The following is a 24,943-nucleotide window of genomic DNA, read 5'->3' as shown; positions in this document are numbered from 1 at the left end:
TCTGGGCCAGTCACGTCTCTCCTAGCCTAACCTACTTCACAGGGTTGTTGTGAGGAGAAACTCAAGTATGTAGTACACCGCTCTGGGCTCCTTGGAGGAAAAGCGGGATATAAATGTTAATAATAATAATAATAATAATAAATATCTGGCACTCTCATTGTATTGCTTTTTGATACAGGAAAAATGGATGAAACTACAAAATAATGTTTGCATTTGAAATATTTTGGTCTCGACGTAACATGTAGTCAGAAGCTGGGAAAGTGGAAACACTGAACTCGTATCCTCAATGAGAAATACACAAGCACTTCAGCATCAGTTCCTCTCTATTTTTATCTGAAAGGGAAGGATACAGCTTGACCTCAGGGGAGTGGTTTGCTAGGTGGAGTTGAGAGTATTTAGCTAGACAACAACAACAAATCCCTCCAGCAATTCTACTGGACAGGAAAAGGAGAACAAAATGTATTGAATGAAAGCCTGTGTAGGAGTTCTAGGGAAGAGGCCAAAGGCTGAAACCAGGGGAGGGGCAGGTACCTGATTATAAGTACCATTATCAAATGAAACTATGTGAAACAAAAACCTGTGGGTCTTCTGTCTTTTCTGTGAAATGCTATGAGGCTGCATTGTTTTGAAAATATGAGAGTTGTGATGTTCTGGAATAATGTTACACCCAAGAACTCTCAATCTCAGAATTCTCTCCTGCTCCTTCCTCCAAGGCAGGCATAAGGAGTAGGCATTGCATTATTAGGCTGTTGCTGGGGGCCTAGACTAAGGCCTCTGGGCCTATAGCCTTCTTTCTTATTTATTTATTTAACATTTTTATATCCCGCTCTTCCTCCAAGGAGCCCAGAACGGTGTACTAAATACTCAAGTTTCTCCTCACAACAACCCTGTGAAGTAGGTTAGGCTGAGAGAGAAGTGACTGGCCCAGAGTCACCCAGCAAGTATCATGGCTGAATGGGGATTTGAACTCGGGTCTCCTTGATCCTAGTCCAGCACTCTAACCACTACACCACACTGGCTCATATGATAGTGATGGTGGTGGAGCGACACTCTCAAGGCCCACCTAGATAGGAGAGCCCCGCTGTACCCTGGCCCTGGCCCTGGCCCTGCCTCTCTTTCTTCCCTTGTCTTTCTGCCTCTGTCTAGGTTTGGAGGGGGAGAGAGGCCCTTGCTTCTGCTCCCTAAAAGGATATCCTAAACAACATCTTCATGATTTTTATTATTTATTCTCTTGATTTTATTTTGAACTGGTTATCAGTTGTTTGTTTTGGAAATTTCTTTTCTGGGTTGGGTCCAAGGCAACTGAGAACATTTACTCTGAGTTCCCTTTCACTGAAAACAATCTCCATTCTCCTCTGATCTTTTGGGTTGAAGTTTGGTTTGACTCCCTATGAATCAGAGAGGATTATTCCTATCCTTTTAGGGTGATATATACTGGATTTCTTCTCCTAGTAAGGTGACAGCTTCTCTTTATCTGATGAAGAAAGCTTTTGCAAACAAAAGGACATGCCAGCAAATTAGTTAAATCTTGAAGGTGTCATAGAACTCAGTTTTGCTTTGAACTGCCCCTTTTAAAAGCGGGGGGGGGGGGCTTGACTCCCAGCTGGGCGGCTCCATATATTCTCAAGTTAATATTTTTAGCATTAAAGTGGGGCTTTGAGGGCCCCAAAATGTTCTCTGAAAGATCCCCCAAGTGTACCTTCTTCTTACCAGTTTCCCCACCACTATTAGCAAAAATTGCTTCAGCACCATTCCTGACCCCACCAGGCTTCTTACGTATTCCTTGCAATACGATCCCAACCAATCAGGAACAATGTTGTGATCATGATGAAGATGTCAAAATGCCAAATAGCCAATCAGGTTTGGAATGATATTGCATTAGTATCTTCAAAGAACTGTTTGCTTGCAGGGTTTTGTGTTTGTTTGTTGGTGGTTTGCCGCTTGCCCAAGAGTTGCATTTAGCAAGGTATTAGCAACCTAAGAAGAAGTGCATCCATTTTGGTGAAGGATGTGCATTCCAGAGGAATTGTGAAATAATATTAATTCTATATAATAAAATGGAATAATATGGATTCCAGTCTTTGCAAAATGCGTGCAATATTCTAGTTAAACTATTAATCTTTGGGTTTTTTGGTTTGTTTTTGCTTTCCTCTGATTTTTACTGTTTCCCCCCTTCTGTCATCATTATTTTTTGCTTCCCAAACCAATGTTTTCCTCCTCACTGAATAAGGACCATGTGACTACCGTTTGTAAGAGAAACAGCATGTCCTCTTCTAACACTGGTGGCTGACTTCAGCAGATAAGATATACATGCAATGGGCCCTTGGCACACCCTCAGGTTCAAAGGCCACACCCTGTTGAGGCTGCCATATGATGGATGTCCCTGCCTAATGCATCTGCAAGGCTCCAGCTAGTGTTTTGCAACACACTGACTGAAGTCTCCAGGGAGACTGAGATAACTATAAGCCAGATCTGAAATTTGTTCTGGTTTTGTTAGTCTTTAGTGGACCCAGCACAGCACCTTAGGTCATAAATTCAGTAATGAAGATTCTAAATCCCAAGTTTTAATCTTTGTTTTAAAACGCAGTGTAATCACGGTCATGTGTTATGAAGGCAGTCTTCTAAACATGTTACCTTGCTCCCATTGAACTCCGTAGTAAAAAGCTGATTTTAATAGTTCAGAATTGCACAATAAATCAGAATTACACTCCAACATTAGCACTGTCTCAAGTCACATTCTTCATATCCATGACACAATGAATGGTTTGGTGCATTTTTGTTGTTAATTACATTTTTGTTCTTAACTACATTTTCAGGAAAAATGCAGGTAAACAATGTGCAGGTATATCAAAGAACATCAACACCATACTCTTCATGCATACTTATATCCTTTCCAATTCCTCTTCCCTCCAATAATAATAATAATAATAATAATAATAATAATAATAATAATAGCATCAGTCAATTACAAAAAGCAACTTTACTGGGAACAGCCTATATTCTGTGACGATAACTATAACAACAGCAACAACATTTACAATAAAATTCAGCCATCCCAGGTCCTTGGGAAGTACTTGATGTCTGGATAAAACAAACCAGTCAATAACACCTGTCTGACTGTGTAAACAACAACAACAACAACAATAATAATAGACATAGCAATACCAGGTGATAGCAGAATAGAAGAAAAAGAAATAGAAAAAATCACAAAATACAAAGATCTACAAATTGAAATTGAATGTCCTAGGTGCAATTCCAAAACACTTTGAAGAGCACCTCAACACCACCAGGGCCACAGAAATCACCACCAGCCAATTACAAAAAGCAACTTTACGGGAACAGCCTATATTCTGCGACGATATCTATAATAATAACAGCGATAACAGTGATAATAAAATTCGGCCATCCCAGGTCCTTGGGAAGGACTTGATGTCTGGATAAAACAAACCAGTCAATAACACCTGTCTGACTGTGTAAACAACAACAATAATAATAATATTAAAACACACACACACATCTGTGTGGATTATGGACAACAGAGAGTAGCCATCCCTAGGAAAGGCTGCCAAATAGCAATAAACTTATTTGAGATTACCGTTCCAGTATATAGAATTAACTCCTTACTGGCTAATTCTAACCGTTCTTCTGCTTTCGGTTTAACAGGAGGAGGTCCAGAGTTCCACTATGATAATATTTCTTTATTTAAATTTAAGAATTACATTTCATATAAGCTAGTCCTCAATGTTCCATATTTACAGTTCTCCAAATATCAATTACTGAAGATAGGAATGATTCTACTTTCCAAAGTCTTTGGACGTTTGCAGAACTGAATCTTCTTGTTCTATAGGGCAGGGCTCATTAAACATTGTCACTATGTGATTTAAAAATACACTGGCTTAGTTTCTCAAGCTCTGTGCACACAGACTTCTTAGACCATATCCACGGGGATTTTGTCATCCCTTGCTAACCTGGCAAAGAGGCACCTTTTCAACACGATTCTCTTTTTTTAGCAGGGGGAGAGTAACTGGCCCTATCCCCCCAACCCCAGCACAGTACCTCCAGGGAGTGTAGCTGGACTCTATCTAATGTTTCTGTTTAGATTGTGATCCATTTGGGGACAGGAATCCAATTCATTCATTCATTCATTCATTCATTCATTCATTTATTACTTCTCTATGTAAACTGCTTTGGAAACTTTTGTTGAAAAGAGGTATATTAATTGTTGTTGTTGTTGTTGTCATAAAGGGCAGGCCATCCATTGTTAGGGAAGCTGGGTGGATTTTGACTTTACTGCAACCTTGACCTCAAAAGCACCATTTTAGTTATGCCCATATAAGTGAATAGTGAATAAGTGAATTCATTGACCTAAACCAATGACTTTCAGGCTGTGTTCCAAGGTTCTTTGATCTACCTTCCCTGAAAGACACCATAGTCCACTGTTATCAGTCTTCCCCTGCATTGTGCAACTGCAGAGGAATGTTGGACACATTCTGGGGTACGTTCTCTATTCACATGGCATGAAGGGTATGTCCTACATGAACTGAGAACTCTACTGCACCCAGAATCATTTGCAATGTGCAGGGATTTGGGGAAAGATGTACAGGAGTTCTTTAGCAGACAAATAGGTATGAAAAGATTATTTGAGGGTAGAAAGGTAAGATTGAAAAGCAGGGACCTAGGGCCAAACTAGATGTGGCATTAATTGTGTAATTTGGTCCTATGTGTTTTTAAAAAAAGGAGTGGGCTGGAAGAAGCAGCCTGGGCGGGGAGAGGGGAAGAAGCAGGCTGGGTGGGGGAGGGAAAGAAGCGGACCAGGCGGGGCGGGGGGCGGGCCAGGCAAGCCGGTGGAAGCACAGATGCTCTGCATCCGGCCCAGCTAGTTCTGATTAAATTAGACGCAATTGGTCAAGTGGAATTCTTTGATTTAATATGACCATTTGGCACTCTGTAATATGACCTTGATGGTATGTTTGTTTGCACCATAATGTAACACACTGTACCAGTGTTGTCTTAAACACTAAGATATCAAAATGAAATTTGGATGCACATATGATATTCAGTGTGTGTCTGTGTCTGTGTTTCAAATTCCAGTATCAGCTCAGCTCCTCCACCCATTTTCAAAGAAGGGGACGAAAGATCCAGACTATCATATAATGCAGTATCTCCCTTGAACAGAGGAATTAATGTGGTTGTGCGTGTTCAGGATAAATTCTACTATTCAGGTTTGAACCCTAGTTTGACCCCAGTGTTTTCAAGGGGGAAGGGGGAACTATAAGACACAATATGTTATCTCTCTTGCAAGCGTAGTTCCAGAGAAGGGGCGAGGGGAGCAAGCACCACTCCCCGCCCGCAACAAGTAGCTTTCCCCCCACTTGCCCCCATTTCTGTTTCAGTAATATGCAGGACACAGTTCGCCTGACCATAAATGCTCTTTGCCCCTTCTGTGCCCCTCATCAGGGTCCCCCCCGTGTTGTCATAGGAACATAGGAAGCTGCCATATACTGAGTCAGACCCTAGGTCCATCTCGCTCACTGCTCCCTTGAAGACTGAGACATTGAAATGAAAAATAGTATGCATGTTCAGAACACCATTCTACGTTGGAAGTCTCCCTCTCCTTCCCCCTATCATACATACACACACATATCCATTTTCAAAGGAAAGATGTAAAACACAGGGCAATGTGGTATCTCCCTCACAAACGAAAACATCATAATGAAAGTTAGTGTGTGCATTTAAACAATAGTCTGCATTTAATGTTTGAATCTCCATGCCTGCTTTCAAGGTGGGGATGACAAAATAGCTTATAATGCAACATCTGAAGCAAGGCCTCTTGATTAGTGTGCTTTAGTTGAATTATTTACATAAGACTGAACATACAAGATAATATTTAATAGACAAAATAAATTTAACTGAGAAGTGAAACCTGTTGTAGGTAGATTAGCATTTCAGGTATTATGAGGCAGACCCTCCATTTATGTGGAAATTGATGCTCAAAACTAATTTCCAAAGGATTACACAAGAGGAGGTTCCACTTGAATATTCAGCAATTTTTGTTGTTGTGGTTTGACTGAGTTTGTTTTCTCCCAGCTGTCAACTCTGCCGTAGCTGGCTTTGAAGTTCTGTGCACACCTGTGTGGATGGATCACAAAGAAAGTAAGGCTAGACCTCCCACACCCTTACTCAAAATTCACAATGCAACATGTCAGGTAAGATATACCCTCCAGCACCTTGTTTCAAAGCCAAACCCATACCTGTTAAGTTTCTACTAAGTTTAACCCTTTGTCTGAAAGAAATGCCAGAATACCAACACAAGGTAGGGGAAACCCTGAGGTATTATCTGTGTTAAAGAGATTCATATACCAGTAAAAGTTGACTACATAACAATATAATTGACTAGAGAAGGAGTCCATCTAGCCCAATGTGCTGGTTCTAATGGGAGAAGATTGCAATCACTTTCGAATTCTGGTCAGCAGCTACTTTTGCAGGGAGGCCATTTTGATCCTAGAGTGGGCCAAAGCTCCAAAATGGCCTGATGTCAAATTCTGTTGCCATAAAAGCTGTTCACTAACTCCTCTTTTGCCTCAGGGGTTGATCATAGAGGTGAGGGACAGACCACATCTCGCAAAGGGCCAGATTTGACTCAGAACCCAGTAATTCCTGTTCCCTACTTTACAAGAAACACAGAACAATAATGAAGTTTCTCATTCCCTAGTTCTAAAGTTTAGGTCAGGACATGCAACATAAGGCTACATGTCCTTTCCTCCATGAGCTGTTGATATGCTTGTATCCCATTATGACAAATTCCAGAAGGGTTGCCATATTATATAAAAGGCAAAATAAATAAATAATACCCAGCACAAAAGCCAACACCGTGGCATAACATTTTATGAGTAAATGCTCAGTTTATATTTCATCTCTCTATTTTATTAACTATGTTATTAGTCAACATTATTTCATTAACAAAAAAGGGTCTGTCACATTGGTTCTGAACAAGTATTTGAAGGTATTGGTTGAGTGGATGAGATTAAACAAACTGAAATTGAATATAGGCAAGATGGAGGGAATAGCAGGCAATCCCAGTGGTTGAAAGGATAAACTCTTTGCTGTGATTGCTCATCTCCCTTTCAGACCATGTTAGGAGCTTCGGCACACTCCTGAACCCCAAACATGCTCTCGGAGAGAGATGTCAGTGGTTGCTAAAAGGGTGTAATATGTTGCATTGGCAGGTCTGTTTTTGTGACAGTATGTGCCGGTAAACAGTACTGGCACCTACTGGCACCCTGCCCCACCCGCAAGTGCCAAAATCACCCAAGACCATGGCTGGGAACTCACTTCGCACCAGGGATCACAGCAGCAGGAAGGGCTTTGCCTTCAGTCCCTGCAGGAAACAAAGGCAGAGCCCTCCCTGCTTTTGCGATCCTGGCAGGGAGTGAGTCTTTGAGTGCTGCACTGGGTGCTTTTAGAGCTTCGCCATGCCCCCTGTGCATGCAGTGCAAAAGGACATGGCTAAGATCTGAAAGCACACTCTGTGGCGCTCGAAAACTCACTCCCCACTGGGGATCGCAGTGGCGTGGAGGGCTTTGTCTTCGTTCTTTGTTCAAGGTTTTGTGCCACCATCAGGGGCAGAGCTGCAATTGAGCGCATGGGTTCAAATAACCTATGCACCCTGCCTCCAGAGTCACCCTGGCACCCTTTTAGGGCCACCGGCTCACCTCACCTCCTCTCCCTTCCTTTGCTCAGGGGAGAGGGTGGGGAATTTTACTCAACCGGTGGCAAACTTAGCTGCCGCCGGTATCCTGAAGTCAACATGGGAGGAGGCTCCTGAACTGGCATCCAGCGGGGAGGCTGCACCCACTGCTCAGTTGATCTCCTTACATACCTTACTATCCTCCCAAATCCTGCATTAACCCCTCAAATGGCCTTTACGCATGCGCAGAGCTCAACTGAGGAGCAGGGGATGGTGCAGCCTCCCTGCCGGATGCCAGGTCGGGAGCCTCCTCCCACGCTGAGTTCAAAATACCAGCGACAGCTGTTTGCCACCAGTTAAGTGAAATTCCCCAGCCTCGTCACCAGCCCTGGAGCAGCATTTCTGAAGAGAGGGAGCACCCTCACTGCCAGGGGAGGGAGTGCACTGCCACTGGCAGCCGACTGTCAGAACACAGGCTGCCTATGCCCTCACTACGCCACTGGCCACCATTGCTGCTGAGAATCTTGCAGCAATGGTGCAAGATTCTGAAATCTGAAATCTTTCTCCCATCCACTCATGTACTGAAATCTTTCTCCCATCCACTGAAATGTAAAATGGTGGCCTTCACAAGAAACCATCACAAGAAAGGTTTTTCACTGACAGAAGAACGCATCTGTTTCAAATATATTATTATAAATATGAATGAATGTATGTATGCATGTATGTGGGTATTGTTACAACATCTCTACCTGCAGGACATGAAAAAACCTAAATCACCACCATAATGATTTGCTGGTGTATTTCTCAAGGAAATACACCCCTGCTAACTTGGCAAAGAGGCACCTTTTAACGTAGTGATTCTCTTTATTTAGCAGGGGGAGAGTAACTGGTCCTATCCAGCCCCAGCACAGCATCCCTCCAGTGACTATTGCTGGTGTCTATCTTATGTTTCTTTTATGCCCTTTGGGGACAGGGATCCATCTTATTTATTTATTTGTTATTTCTCTGTGTAAACCGCTCTGAGCCATTTTTGGAAGGGCAATATAGAAATCGAATAAATAATAATAATAAATAATAATAACCTGGAGCTTTCCCAGACAGCAGGTTTTACCATGAGAGTAAGAGGGGTAATGAATTGTGAGTTAGGGATATTTCCAATTTTCCTAAAAAACCAACAGAAAGAGTGGATTTTTTTTACCCCAGACATAAATTGGACTACGGTCCAAGGAGCAATGAAAAACCTGTATCGTGTATGGAATACTCCCTGATAGGTCGCAGGGACTTCGACTTAAAGCTGGATTATATGTGAACTCACACTTGCCGTTCCGTGGTGAGTCAAAGTAAAATCACTGTCTGAGAACACTCCAGGAAAAGAAATACTTATGCTTTGATACCCAAGGGAATGTGTGTGTAGAAAAAAAAGGTAGTGCAGGAACCAGCCATCAATTCACTAATCTACAAAGGAGTTCCCAGAACTGTATGAACTCCAGAGAGGATTCAGGGGAACTCCAGCCAGTGAAGAATTGACTACCCTGGCCTGGCATCTAGGATGATGAAGGTTCCAACTGCAACTCAATGACGGTTTTCACCTGCGGCATATTGGGATTCCGAGAAAGGACTGAACATGTATATAAGATTACCTAGACATTAAAGGGCTTAGTGCTACATTGTAATGTAGCAGGCATTTGGAAGATTCCACTGGAGGGTATAAGTAAGCTTTCCAATTGGCAGGTTATTTCTTAATGACCCACTGTGTAGTTTGTGCCTCATCTTTTGGAGCCTAGAGGCCAATCTGTATTGGGAAGCTGTGCTTGTATGTGTGTTCAGCTCAAAGCTCTCTTCAAAGTAGTGTGCATGGAGCCTTTAGACTGGCCAGGCCTGATATAAATACTAATAACCTAGCCTTCTGCTTTTGTGTTGTCTACAGAGTAATATCTGCAGCCCATATTTTCCAGATTAAATCACTGAAACCATGGATGCTGTATTTTATAAGATTGTTGCAGAGAAATTACTCATCCTTTCTAAATAATTGAATAGGAAGCCTAAAGGAAGGCATTTTCAACTGAGTAACAAGAGTTTAATATTTATTATTTACTAAACATAGGCTAAAAAACAAACAAACAGGTTAACAGTCTCTCATGCAGAGAGAGGGAGAACCTTTCAGTCTGAATTCAAGACAAGAAGTGAGGAACAGTCAAACAAACTGTGACTCCACCTGCAAGCCAATACATAGACACATTCAAACATAGACAAGCATGTGCCACACAAAGAACAATGTTCATGGCAAAATCCCAACAAATATATCGTCCAGATCAAGATTCATGAGCAGCTTCCTACAACCCCAGCATGGCTTTGACCACTTACCAATACGTGGAGGTAGTTACAGTGGCTGATATGACACACAGCCTTATGAGCTCCATCCTCACAAGTAGGCTAAAAACAAGGTGCGGGCAAGGCTTGCCTTGCAAGCACAGCTCACAGGGAGTGGAGTGTCCCCTTTTCATTTCTGGATATATGTTTGAATATCTGCCGTGTCCTTATTTTCCCATTCAATTGACTGGGAAAATAGAGACATGTTGGCAGATATATAGTTCATTGCCAGAAATATGTTCTCGAGGACTGCTCAGGGCTCAGGGACATATTGCTGTAACAAAAAGAGCTTTTGCAGAGAGGGGAGAGAAGCAAAAAAAATAGCCTCTCCACCCCCTTCCCCAGATGCTGTGCTTGTGAGGCAAGCCTTGTCTGCACTTAGTTTACCCCTATGGGATAAAACCTTAAAGATGCGTAAACTTCAAAAATCATTTTAAAATCAGCCCTTTGCCCAATTCCTTTGAAATAATTGTGCTAAGCTTCCTTGCTCCCACTGGGCACCACCACCCACAACACCCCACTGTGGGCCAACCCTTACCCCCTGACGTGGAGCTATATATCATCTGCTGAAAGCTCCATTATTCACTATGGGAAAAATTCTTAAAGATGCGCAAACTTAAAAAATTCACCAAAAATCAGCCCTTTGCCCAATTCTTTTGAAATTTCTGTGGTAGCTTCTACTCATTGGGCACTACAACCCTCACCCACTCTTTTGGCCACGTGACCTATTTTTAAAATCCAAATTAATTCAGATTTGGATTTGGATTAATTTGGATCCAAACCAAAATTGGGATGTTTCAGAAGGCTTAATTTTGGACAAAAGATGAATTGGGGGCGTTTTGGATTTGGTCCATATTGAAACTAAAAAAATACAAAATGCACAACCCTAAAACAGAGGACTGAAAGTTCTCACAAATATTTTGTACTACCCTTAGGACATGATGGTCCAACAATCGAATTCCTGTTTCCTTGGTAGTTTCATTGCAATGCATCTGAATGGAGTCCTATCTGCATGTAGAACATACTCTCCTCAATGTACTGTGTGCATATACACATAATTCCACAATGTGTCATGAATGTGTTCGGATTTGTATGCAACGAAAGACTTTGCGTATCACCAGAACACTTCCCATTGGTGAAGTGTTGATATCAGGGAAACCAATACCACAGGGCAATTTGTACTTACTGGCAAATCTATTTGTTTTTGATTATCAACAAATGAACCTAATAAGGGTATTGCTGAGAATAAACAACTTCATTCCATTAGATTTGGCTCACCAAGGTCAACAGTAGCTTATATTGACATAGTGGCTGACGTGATGTGCAGTCCTAATGGTGATATGAGACTTGCAGCGCCGCTGCTGCAGACTCAGAAGCAGCAAAATATGGCAACAGTGCTAGTGCAACAGCTAGTTCTCAGCAGTGGCACCACTGCTTTAAAATCTGCAACAGTGACACCACAAGTCCCACTGTCATTGTTAGCATTGCACATCATGTCAGCCAGTTTCAGTAATCTGGAATTTTCCTGGGATTTTAAACAACCATTTCCCAATCTTTTAAAAGAGAAAAACAGTGGTTTTGCAGGGGAGTGGTTCCCCTATAAAGCTAGGAGTGGGAATGGGTAGAAGGAAATGGGATCCACCAGAGACCCTAATGTAGGGTTGCCATATTCAAGCTTCCCAAATCCAGGTGGCCTAATTTACATATTATGCAAATTATGCTCCAACTAATTTGCATTTGTTTGTTTGTTTGGCAGATTCGTATACTTTCTCCTCCTTCTCTGCTTTCCCATGTGATCGGATCCAGAGTAAAATCTGGCCAATCAGGGCAGCGCATTTGAAATCTGTGTAAATCTGGGTGGAATTTAGCAGCCGGGTGGCGGAGCCAAAATCTGGGGGCTACCCTAAATTCCAGGAGACATGGCATCCTTATCCTAATCAGTAAGGACGAAAGTATGGGCTTGTGACTCTGCTGTGTGTGTGTTTCCACCACAAAAAGCTAGAAATGTGGAAGACAGTGGGAAAGGAGCAGCTTGCTCCCTTTGGTAAGAGTAGGGTGGGGCACAGGCTGGGGAGAAGGTTGTTTTGGGAGTTTACCTGCACAATGGCAAATTTAGTGGGATTTTATGTTTGCACTTGTTACCTCCTCTAGTCCTTCAGGATGGACTGTGCTAGATCTAAACAGTAAATGCAAGCGTATTTGCTATTTAGTAATTATATAAAAGCCGAAGCTGTGTTGTCACAAGTGATCATTTAAGTTAAATTAATATTAATAAGCTTCAACTCTTCTTCTCTTACATAGAGCTTTTTTAAAAATTGCTAATTTGTTTTAATTTCTGGCTAGTATGACCCTGCTAAGGCTTAGTTGTTGAGGTAACAATAGGTTAAAAACAAATCCCAAATATCTCATCACAATGCAGAATTAAAATTAAAAATGAGTGAAAAACACACCACAGAGCTAGAACCCCACCCCTGTAATTGGCTCATCATCCCTGGCTGCCAAAAGCCAGCCCAAACAAAAACGGGTTGCCAGCCCTTCTGAAAGATATTCAGACTCTGGCAAGACTCCAGTCGAGGGAGTTCCACTGGAAGCATCCTGCATATGGCAAGAACAGTGCTAAGAAAAATGGAAATGCTGAACCAAATTCATTCAAACTCTGCAGCAAGAAAGCCACATTCTGTGATGTGTATAACATATGCAAATACTTGTCATTTTTTATTTCGCGGAACATTTTCTGACAACAGCTAATCATAAAGTTCATCTGGGCATCGATGCCTCCCAGAGTTGCAACGAAAACACTTTATAAATCTTTGGATAGAGGAGGATTGGCTGTACCTTCGATAAAACATCATTATAAAGCAGCTTTATTGTGTTAAAGTTTTGTTTGGTACTCACAAGATACCAAACTATCATACTAGAAAAAGTGGATATTCCTATCCCTTTAAAGGATACATTGTGGTTTTACAATAGGAGTATTACATCTAATAGTAAGAACCAAATACTACTCCATGTACTGGAGCAGTTTATCTTAACTGCTTAAAATTTAAAGGAAAGCTAAGCCCTGGCTTATTTGTTATTTATTTATTATTTTTTACATTTCTATACCGCTCCATACAAAAGGTCCCTGGAACTGTCCTGAGATTAGAGGTTTTTGGATTAGAGTTCTTAATAGGATTGAGGAATTGACTGGATATAAACTACCATTAAATCCACTGACTATACTATTTTGTAATTTCCCCTCAACAGATCAAGAGTTGCGTACATCAGTGCCATAGGGAGGGCACAGGCGATCCTTGTTCTCATGGGCAGCAGCTCCTCTCTCATGGTGGCTGCTGCAGCTGAGCACCCCCTACTCTGTTCCTCCTGCTGGCGGTGGCAGTGGTACAGTCGCAGCTCTCCCCCTGCCAGTGACAGCATCCTCCACATGCAGAGCTCCCTCAGGGTGCATGTGCTCGCTCTCACTCACTCTCAGTCTCCCCACGCCACACACATAGGTGGCAGCCCCAAAAGTGGCTAGCCAGCAGGGTAGCAAAGGCAAATGAGGCAGCTCTAGTGAGCCTCAAGGTAGCCCGGAGGCAGATGCGCATGAGTTCTTTGTACCTGTGTGCTCAATTATACCTCAATCCTTGGGTTCCATATTTATTAACCGCTGCAATAGTGGTTATAACAAGTAAATAGAAACTTGATGGACCACCCACCCACCCCCGCGCCCCTTGGGATGGTTGCTTGGTCAAAATGTAGGATCCTGCAGTTAAATGGAATAATTTTATTCAAATGCAGAAAGGTAGACAACAAGATGATAATTTTGTGTTGAATTGGAGTCTTTTTATCCATTTCTGCAATAACAAGATACAAGATAATATTCAACCTTTTATTTCATTTGGAGTAATTTTATATAGTGGACGTATCACACACACACACACACCCGCACAGAGCTAGAACCCCACCCTTGTAATTGGCTCATCAACTCTGGCTGCCAAAAGCCAGCCAAAGAAAAACGGGTTGCCAGCCGTTCTAAAAGATATTCAGACTCGGGCAAGACTCCAGTCGAGGGAGTTCCACTGGAAGTATCCTGCATACAGGAAAAATGGAGCTAAGAAAAAATGGAAATGCTGAACCAAATTCATTCACACTCTGCAGCATGAAAGCGACATTCTGTGATGTGTATAACATATGTAACTGCTTGTGATTTTTGTTTTGTTTCACAGAACATGTTCTGCTTTTGTCAGTCATTGGGAGGGACAAAGCACTTCATTGAACCCCTGACTCATAAGATGAATTCTACTGAACAATAGCGTAGGGAGCTGGGAAACTTCCTTAAACTTGCAATGAAGATACTTATCATTGTGGCTGGCAAGGAAGCATGCAGATGAGTTCTTGATCTCAGATTTGGAAGAAGTCAGGGACGGATCTTATCTATGGGCAAAGTGGGGTGGTACTCACCTTAAATTAGGGATGTGCATGCAACAAGTTGGGAGGCCAAACAACAAGTTGTTTATGGGCCTCCGAACTGGTGCAATTGACTTGTGGTTCCGCCAGTTCGAAGGCAGGGGACATACCTTTAAGGGTGGGAAAGGGTGCCCTTATTCCTTTCACTACATTTCCCCTGCCGGCGCTCCATTAAATAAGTCACTGTTGGGGTAGCAGCGTACCTCCCTGCTGCCGTGGTGTCTTCCTCAGCTGGAAGTTAAAGGAAGTACCCAGCGCGGGTATGTCACACCCACCTACCTGCCCACCTGACGTGCGCATGAGCAAGCATGACGTGCACACACTTGTGCCTGGCATGTGCACATACGCTGGATACTTCCTTTTAGGGATGTGCAAAACATTTCGGATACAAAATGTTTTGTACCCAAAACAGCCTGTTTCGGGTGTTTTGTAGACAAGACAAAACACCCATTTTCCAGATCCAAAGGTTTTGTATACGAAACAAAACGTCCCTCTTTCGGCTACAAAACGTTTTGTTGTTTCGGACCTCCATTTTGTGGTGATCTCTGAGTCAGTCTCCATTTTGTGTTTGACATCTCTTTGAATTTCCCACCCTTCCAGCCTTCTGATCGGTGACCTAAATCATGGGCTGACCTGCTGACAATTCCCTCCTTGTTCTCCATTGGCTCCTTTACTTCTTCCCACTCTTTACTGACCCCACATTGGCCAGGGGAAGGGTTGCTAACCCATGGGGTGCTGGGTTCTGCTGTTTCTGTGGTGTTCTGAGTGTAGATTCTCTGGTAGCATATGAGAGTGGATTCTTGTTTTTCACTGGAAATCTCATATCCTACCAGAGAATCTACAATGAACACCTCAGAAACAACAAAACCCAGTACCCCACAGGTTTGTGGGTATGGGGGTGGTTGGCACCCTATGTGCACTACACAACCCCTCGGAGCCCCCAATTGGAATTATGGGGCCGCTGAAACCTCCATTATTCCCTATGGGAGAAATCTTAAAGACACGTAAACTTCAACAAATCACAAAAGATCAGCCCTTTGCCCAATTCCTTTGAAATAATTCTGGAAGTTTCCTTGCCCCTATTGGGCACTACTACCCACCACACTCCGCTCTGGGTCATCCCTTTCCCCTTGATTTGAAGCGATACATTTGCTGGAATCCCCATTATTCCCGATGGGAAAATTCTTAAAGATGTGTAAACTTTAAAAAAATCACCAAAAAAATCAGCCCTTTGCCTAATTCCTTTGAAATTTGGGTGGTAGCTTCCACCCATTGGACACTACCACCACCACCCACTCTTTTTGCCCTGGGACCCTATTTAAAAATCCAAATCAATTCGGATTTGGAAAATTTGGCTACAAAACAAAACAGGGCTGATTCGGATTCAGAAAATTTGGGTACAAAACAAAACGGGGATGTTTCGATTCGGATACAAATCGAAACAAGCAAATTCCAAAATGCACACCCCTACTTCCTTTAATATCCAGCTGAGGAGATCACCCGGGTACCAGGGAGGTATGGTCCCGCCCTGATGGGGACGCCCTGATGGGGACCACCTCCCACGCCCCCTGCCCTCAAACCACCACCGCTTCCATGCACATCCCTACCTTAAATTTCTCAGTCAGCCATGTTGTCTCTGCCTTCATTGTGTATGTGTCTACTGTCTTCCTCTTTCTTTTAACTACTCAGAAGAATCCAATCATCATTTTGGTCAGAGAGCAGGTAGGCTGGCTGGCTGTTGGTGAGTCTGTCCTTTTGCTGGCTTCTTTGTTTGTGTTTGTTTGGAGGGGAGGAATGCAACCTCTGCTTTCTCTCCCTTGCTCTCTGATCTGACTTGTATGCAAAGCATTATGGCCCATTTCTAAAATGACATGCCATAAAACATTGAAAGGAACAGCAAATTGTGAGACTGGACTGATTAGATTAGAAACTGGCATAAGAACCAGAAAGTTCTTTTAGAGCATATGCATGGATTTCTGAGTCCAAACTGCTTTTCAGATAATTGAAGAAGTGGCTTTCCATGTGGGTATTATGTAAAGAAGGAATGGATTCTGTTGGAAGGAAAATAATTTTAAAAATCAATTTGCTGTGCAGAGAGCTAACTAGGTCTTTCTCAGGATTGTGGCCAGTATCTGTAACATTAACATGTCCACTGGGGGTTATGGTTCATTGGGCAAGGATTAATAACATGATCTCTATTAAAAACATTTGTTGCTTGCTAGGATGGACACCCAGGCTAAGTGGTGGGCACTCAAGGCAGGCAGAGAGTGGCACCCAGCTGCTCAGCAAGCATGGTGTAGGGAAAGGGTGTCACCATGCATCTTTGCTTCCCACAGTTTCCTCTAAGTTACAGGAGATGGTTCATAGCTGAAGGAAGCATCATTGAGAAACCTGTGATTTTTTTCCTATTATTTATGTATGCATTTTTAAATAGGCAGGCAGAGCTGTCCTTGTAACTTCAGAATGCATTTGTTCTCCACTTTTGTAGCTGGTCTCTGCTTTACCTGTGGCTTATATAGATTTATTTACTTTTACATGTGTACTCTGTGCTTCCTCCAAGAAGCCCAGAGTGGTGCACATTTATCCTCCCAATAGTCATATGAGGGAGGTTATGCTGAAAGATAAGTGACTGTACCAGAGTTACCCAGTGAGTTTCATGGCTGAATGAACTTGGATTTCTCCAGTCTAGTCTAGCACACTAACCTCTGTTCCACTCTAGGTCAGAGTTCTTTCTTGTTGTTGTTTATTGTTAGTAGTAAACATTTATGAAATAATCAGGCAGACTGACCTGCCCTGGTGACTTCAGAATGCATTTACTCTCCATAGAATCAGCCTTTTGTAGTTGGTCCGTGCTTTATTTGTGGCTTGTGCAGTACTTTTTGTGTGTGTGCGTGCACACACTTGGTGTTTTGATCTTGCCGTGTTAGGTACAAATCAACACACTTCTGTAGTCCTGTTAAGCACTATAACGCAACGGATGTTTTCCATATTTCTCTTTATCTCTGCTGATGAGCAATTGAGATTTTTGTGTTGGTGTGTGTGTGTGTGAGTGAGTGTGTGTGTGTTTGTATTTTGATCCTACTCGTTAGCTACAAATCTGCCACCACTGGAAGAAGTGTGTTTTCTGTAACATTTCAGTGATGGCACAACTGGCTCTTCTGCCATTGGTTACTAAGAGATTTGTGCCTGTATATGCCTCACATTGAAACACTTGTTGCTCTTCTTTATTCATGTGAGTGCAGCCAAGAACAAATATTTATATACTACTTTTAAACAAACGTTTCCAAAGCAGTTTACATAGATATACAGATCGATAGATAAGATGGATCCGTGTCCACACAGGGCTCACAATTTTAAAAGAAACATTTTCCCCTCCAGAAACATGTTCCCCTCCAGCAACACTTACTGGAGGGGAACTTTGCTGGGGGTGGATAGGGCCAAGTCTATTTACTTTACACTCAGCACTAAACACTTCTTCTCAACTGATGATGTGAAACAAAAAAATTGGTTCTGTCATCGTACAGAGTAAGCTTCATAGTCATTTGTAGACTGAAGAATGACCCAGCATCCCTTGATGAAGAGCTATAGACACTTGAAGCATGTTGGATGACTTGAAGAAGACGTTTTTAAAAAATGCTTATGGCACATTTCTGAAGTTTTATGGTATGTATCCCCCACTTTGTTTCCTCCATGTAATGGTATATTGCTGCCTGAAAAGCAACTGTTTATCAAAAAACAGGTATTCCATATAAATGTGGAAAAGAAAATGTAGTAACATTGCACTCCCCCTGAAGGACCAGGTTTACAGTCTGCGGGTGCTCATCGATCCAGCACTATCGCCTCTGTGGATCAGAGCGCCTTTTATCAGCTTTGGCTGATATGACAACTGCAACCTTACCTGGATAGAGATAGCTTGGCCATAGTTACTCATGCTCTGGTAACCTCTCATTTAGATTACTGCAATGTGTTGTACATGGGGCTGCCTTTGAAAATGGTCCAGAAACTTCAGCTGGTACAAAATAGGGTTGCAAGACTATTAACTGGGACTGGACGTTTTTTCAGAGGTGCACAAATCAAATGCCCTGGTGGGCCTGAACCAACCATGATTTGGTGTGCAGGGGCCAAGGTCAATTTTCAGCACATTAATTATTACACTAAAATGTATTATTAAAAAAATAATGAAAGTGAAGAGGCAGAGGGTTGGAAGGGGAAAGGCGAGAGGGAAGAGGGATGGAGTTAGTGGGCTCCAGCCCAGGGGCAGGACTAGCCAGGTGGGTGAGGAACATCTGATCTCAAGCAAACAAATGTGTTGAGCTGCTGCTGCTTGTCACTGGACAGGCCAAGAGACCCTTCATGGGTCCTGCTGTTGCTGTAAGACTTTACTTCCTGTGGACCTGCAAAAAAGTCCCCATGGGCCGGATTATGTTGTGCAGGCCTGGATCAAAGGATGCTAGTGCTTCATCAGCTGCACTGACTCCCAGTCTGTTGCTGGTTCAAATTCAAAGTGCTGGTTTTAACCTTTAAAAGCCTAAATTGTTTGGGACTGGGCAGGGGTGTAACTACCATTAGGCAAGGGGAGACAGTTGTCTTGGGGCCCCACTGCCTCAAGGTGCCCCCCAGAGGCACACCACATGACTCCCCACCCACCCATGTTGCACCCCCCCTGGATCTTTTAAGTACCTAGCAACACCTTTGTAAGGGAGAGAGGGTGATAGCATTTTCCATGCAAAAAATTGGTATTAGCAGGTATGTTCTGAATTTCTTCTAAAAATAAAAAAATCAATCTTTCCCTGAGTGTATTTTAGTGCAAAAAGTAGTGAATTCAGCAAATTTAAGGGGGGGAGAGAAAAGTAAAAGGAATGAGAGAAAGAGCAGAGAGGAGGAGGAGGAAGATAGGTGGTATGAGGTGGGAGCAAGGCTATGTGTGGTTAACCAGAGGTGCATCAACATCTAATCTGACCCACCACCAAATTTTAGTTTGACTCCCCCTGGCATAGTGCATTTGCAAGAGAGAGAAAATCCAAGCCCCAATATTTATATGGGGGTGGAATCTTTTAGGGGGGGGATTCTTGTTGCACCCCCTAGGGGTGTGCATTTTGGAATTTTCTTGTTTTGATTTGTATCCGAATCGAAACATCCCCGTTTTGTTTTGTACTCAAATTTTCTGAATCCGAATCAGCCCTGTTTTGTTTTGCAGCCAAATTTTCTGAATCTGAATCGATTTGGATTTTTAAAAAGGGTCCCAGGGCAAAAAGAGTTGGGGGGTGGTAGTGTCCAATGGGTGGAAGCTACCACCCAAATTTCAAAGGAATTAGGCAAAGGGCTGGTTTTTTGTGTGAATTTTTTTAAAGTTTACACATCTTTAAGAATTTTCCCATAGGGAATAATGGGGATTCCAGCAAATGTATCGCTTCAAATCAAGGGGAAAGGGATGACCCACAGCAGAGTGTGGTGGGTGGTAGTGCCCAATGGGGGCAAGGAAACTTCCAGAATTATTTCAAAGGAATTGGGCAAAGGGCTGATCTTTTGTGATTTGTTGAAGTGTACATGTATTTAAGATTTCTCCCATAGGGAATAATGGAGGTTTTGGCAGCCCCATAATTCCACTTGGGGGGCACTGGGGTTGCCCAGAGCGAGGGGTTGTGTAGTGCACATAGGGTGCCAACCACCCCCATACCCACAAGCCTGTGGGGTACTGGGTTTTGTTGTTTCTGAGGTGTTCATTGTAGATTCTCTGGTAGGATATGAGATTTCCAGTGAAAAACAAGAATCCACTCTCATATGCTACCAGAGAATCTACACTCAGAACACCACAGATACAGCAGAACACAGCACCCCATAGGTTAGCAACCCTTCCCCTGGCTAATGTGGGGTCATTAAAGAGTGGGAAGAAGTAAAGGAGCCAATGGAGAACAAGGAGGGAATTGTCAGCAGGTCAGCCCATGATTTAGGTCACCGATCAGAAGGCTGGAAGGGTGGGAAATTCAAAGAGATGTCAAACACAAAATGGAGACTGACTCAGAGATCACCACAAAATGGAGGTCCGAAACAACAAAACGTTTTGTAGCCGAAAGAGGGACGTTTTGTTTTGTATACAAAACTTTTGGATCTGGAAAATGGGTGTTTTGTTTTGTCCTCAAAACATCTGAAACAGGCTGTTTTGGGTACAAAACGTTTTGTATCCGAAACGTTTCGCACATCCCTAGCACCCCCTGTAATTTCCTGCTGGATCTGCCCCTGTGAACTAGATATTCACCGTATTCATAATGGGGATGTGAGTGTGAGTGCACTATATATTGTGAAGTGTGTTTGTGTGTGTATATCAGCGAGGGGCCCATTTAAAAATCTTGTCTCTGGGCCCACTCCAACCTTGCTATGCCCCTGGGACTGGGTTACCTGAGAGAGTGCCCTGCCTCATATATCCTGATTCGGACCTTAAGATACACTTCAGAGGCCTTGCTCCGAGTGTCCCTGCCAAACAACATGAGACAGGTGGCTACTAAGGAATTGGTGGTTACACCCCGTTTATGGAGCAGTTTCCCAGTGAGTTTCGCCTGGCTTCAGCACTTTATTTTAGACGCCAAGTAAAGACCTTTTTGTTCACGCAGGCCTTTTAAATTTTGAATTTTAAATTTGATTTTTAAAACTGACTTTAAATTTTTTAAATTGTTTTGTATTGTATTGTGTGTGTGTGTGTGTGTGTACACACACAAAATACAAAATGCACACACAAAATACAAAATACAATACAAAGCAATTTTAAAATAGTTTATATATGTGTGTGTTGTGATTTCATATGCTATGTGTTTTTACTTGATATTTTAATGCTGTGTTGTGGCTCGCCCAGAGAACAATTTGTTATGGGGCAGCCAACAAATAAAGTTGTTTGTTGTTATGTTTTATTATTTTATTTCCTGTCCTTCAACCAGTTACCAGTCCACACATGAACCTGTCCCCTTGTCTCATGAAATCTAAGTTTTTCAAGAGTCTTTGATGAGGAACTTTGTTGAAAGCATTTTGGAAGTCCAAGTATACGATGTCAACTGGTTCACCTTTGTCTACCCACCTGCTGACACTCTCAAACAACTCCAGAAGGTTGGTGAGGCAAGATTTACCTTTGCATAAACCTGTTCTTCTATATGCTTAACAATTTTATGTTTGAGAATGATTTCCATCAGTTTACAGACATCATTTCCATCAATTTACAGACAGGCACAGACATTAAGCTTACCGGCCTGTAATTTCCCAGATCCCCACTGGATCCCTTTTTGAAAATCGGTGTTACATTGGCTATTTTGCAGTCCTCTGGTACAGAGCCTGACAATAGGGATAAGTTACATGGATCTCAGAGAGGCCAGCCCATAATACCTGGAAGTATTGATAAAGGAAGTGACTTTACCGGAAGGCAAAGATGCCTCCCTTCTCATCATACCCTCAAGGAAGAGATACATTGTGGGTTTAATTTGTGCTTGTGCAAACATTCTGGGGCAGTTACACATGTACATAAAATACAAATATTGAAGAAAAGTTTTTTTAAAGACATAAAAAGAGACTTCTGCATCTGGACTCCAATGAAATATAGCTAGGATGATCACAAGCTAATATTTCTGCAATATAAGCAAATCTTCATTAAACTATATGACTCAGGTGAATCAGGTCAGTTCTGAATAAGTTCCATTAAAAGCAATGGGATTTAAGTTAGTCAAGACCAGCTTATTGCATCGATTCTAATGTGACATGAATAGGATCATAAAGTAAAGATAAAGTTGTGCCCTCAAGTTGGTGTTGATTCCTGGTGACCACAGAGCCATGTGGTTTTCTTTGGTAGTATACAGGAGTGGTTTACCATTTCCTCCTCCCATGCAGTGTGAGAGGATGCCTTTCAGCATCTTCCTATATTGCTGCTGCATCGCTTTCAGCACCTTCCTATATTGTTGCATTGGTTCCAATGGGACATGAATAGGATCGTGCTTCATGTTAATTCCAAAGCTGTTTTCATTGAGTTCAATGGGACTTGCTCCCAAGTGTGCATCCGCTCAGAATGATGGTCCTCCTGACTACGTTTAGGTTATTTGGGGGTCCTAGACACAATCCAGCACTGAGCTTGTTTAAACTCACTGATTTCAGTACATTCTATTTTAAATGTAATGAGCACACACTATCCAGTAGAGTTCAGATTTTGCCTTTTGTTAAATCAAGTATTGTTCAAGATAGAGCTATCCATCAAAACAGTTTAAAGCACTGAACTCCAAGCAATTTTATCTTCTTCTGTTTTCCTTAACAACGTCCAAACATGAAGTTCATTCCTCATCATCTGGAAGGAGAGCAAGAGTTCATAGCACCTTGTAGAATTAAATTGTCTGGAGTATAATCTTGAAATCTGTATGCAAGCATTTCTATGCAGTAAACTACTCACTGGTGTCAGCTCAAGTACCACTCAGAATATAAATTGGTCATATTCCCCAAAATATTTAATATGCCTAAATATAGCATCAAAATGTGCCAATAACATAACAGATCTTTATAGCATTTTCCCATGAAGTTACATAAGTATTACTGTAATCTAGCTTTAGTTGGTTTAAAAGAGACAAGAAAAATGGCAAACTCCAATGTGATATCTTTTACACAGTTTACAAAAATGAGTGCCTGCCTTTAAACATTTTATAGAGAAATAATATGTAAGGTTTCATAGCTGAGACTTCTGAGGACCCTATTTTTGCACTGTTGAAATAGTATGCTTGTTTATTTTTATGAGTTCTGCACAAAGGTGTCTAGAAGATTCCAGGATACATAATACAAAGCACTGGAATTTATGTCCACCAAGGCTGGCTTCAGCAACTATTTAAGCTAATGATTAGGGGTCGGACTAGAAGAGACATTTACTGCATGCTTAGAAGTCGTCTGATGTTTTCTTTTGTAAATAGCATCCAGATTGAGGCTGGACCCAGATCGAGACTGTGGCAGGGAGCCTGGGCTTTAACTCCTTCCTTCTGCCATGGCTCCAATCCGGCTGCTATTTGCCTTGAGGTGGGGAAGTTCCCAAGTGAGCCAATGGGGGCTTTCTTTCCAAAGGAAAAAGCTAGATCAAGGCCCAGCTGCATTCACAGAGGGAGGGCCAGTCCCCCACCCTGATTCATGGCCAAGATTAACATGGAGCAGCAGTTGCTTTGTTTATATATGTATATGTATACCTCCCCACCGGGACACACACACCAAAAAAAATCTGCAGAGACCCATGTTGGAGCCCAATCAAGATTAGGTCCATGTTGAGAAGGGGGAAGCCCTCCTCGGACACAGTCCCTATCTGGCTCCCATTTACAAAAGAAAAGACAACACACACACTTGCGAAAAGTAGGCAGGGAACATCCTACCTTGGATTCCAACATGACCTGATGTGGCCAAGGAGCATGCTCAAAGGTGTATAGGGATCCTGTTCTATTAATTGTTGTGTAAAAGAGGAAATTTCAGCAGGTTCAACTTGTATTTCTGTCATTATTATTAGGAAATATTTATATTTAGATATACTTTATTTTATCTACTAACATAAGTTCTCAGCAACACACAGATACAGGATGCGGATGGGAAAACTGAATGGAGAAACCTGTGGAGACGCTGCTTCTGCATCCACTGCTTCTGAACAGTGTCGAGGTTCGCTTTGAAGTCCACAGCTACCTCGGATACAGTGTGATGGAGCTGTAATCATGTAAGCCTGAACATCATGTAAGCCATTAAATACTACTAAAGATGTACAACTAAACAGACAGCAGCAACGTGAATCATTGAAGAGACAGGAAAATCATGGATATGTTAATGCCTACTGGAAAACAGAAAAGTGCTTGATGGATTTCCCTCAGCAGGGAATTCCAGAGATTAGTACCACCACAGAGAAGGCCTTACTCCATAACTCAACCTCCATGCTACCACACTCCAAAGCCCATCCTTCTCCTCTGAGCGTGTAGGCCGAAATATATTGGAGGAGTCATCCTGGTGCCTGCATGAAAAGGGGGCAGTTAAAAAGAACACAGCCCAGCACACACATTAGTGTTGGGGGTGCACCAAGAGCACACCCACCCTGATGTCACCGGCAAATGTCCCGATGGTCTCTTAGCACATGCTTTAATCGTGTGAGAGGGGTGTTCATTCAAATCACCCCTCTACATATACTCCAAAACCTTTTGGTTTTGGAGCATTTATAGAGGAGCAATTCAGATTAATGCCTTCCTCATGTGATTAACGAATGAACCAAGAATGTGTTGGGAGTCCACCAATGACATCCGGGCAGATCCATTCTTGGTGCATTATCATATGTGCCGGACTGTTCACCTGAACCAGAACAAGATGTACTTGCCAAAATTCCACATCCTCACAACTTTTATAATCCAGGATCCCATCCAGTGTTCCTTCTAACAGGGATTCCCAGATGTTGTTGACTAAAAC

General features: G+C 42.4%; 1 long non-coding RNA gene across 1 annotated transcript; it reads left to right on the top strand.

Annotated features, from left to right (window-relative positions):
* Positions 1–358: 358 nt before the first annotated feature.
* Positions 359–24,203, top strand: LOC128327760 (uncharacterized). The gene is made up of 6 exons (XR_008308768.1): positions 359–527; positions 5,092–5,222; positions 6,088–6,206; positions 18,031–18,169; positions 21,436–21,601; positions 24,055–24,203. It is a non-coding gene; the product is annotated as an uncharacterized LOC128327760 (long non-coding RNA).
* The last annotated feature ends 740 nt before the right edge of the window (positions 24,204–24,943 follow it).

This window comes from Hemicordylus capensis, chromosome 5 (genome assembly GCF_027244095.1).
Source record: "Hemicordylus capensis ecotype Gifberg chromosome 5, rHemCap1.1.pri, whole genome shotgun sequence".
Lineage (NCBI taxonomy): Eukaryota > Metazoa > Chordata > Lepidosauria > Squamata > Cordylidae > Hemicordylus > Hemicordylus capensis.
This window is presented reverse-complemented; position numbering and strand designations above follow the sequence as displayed.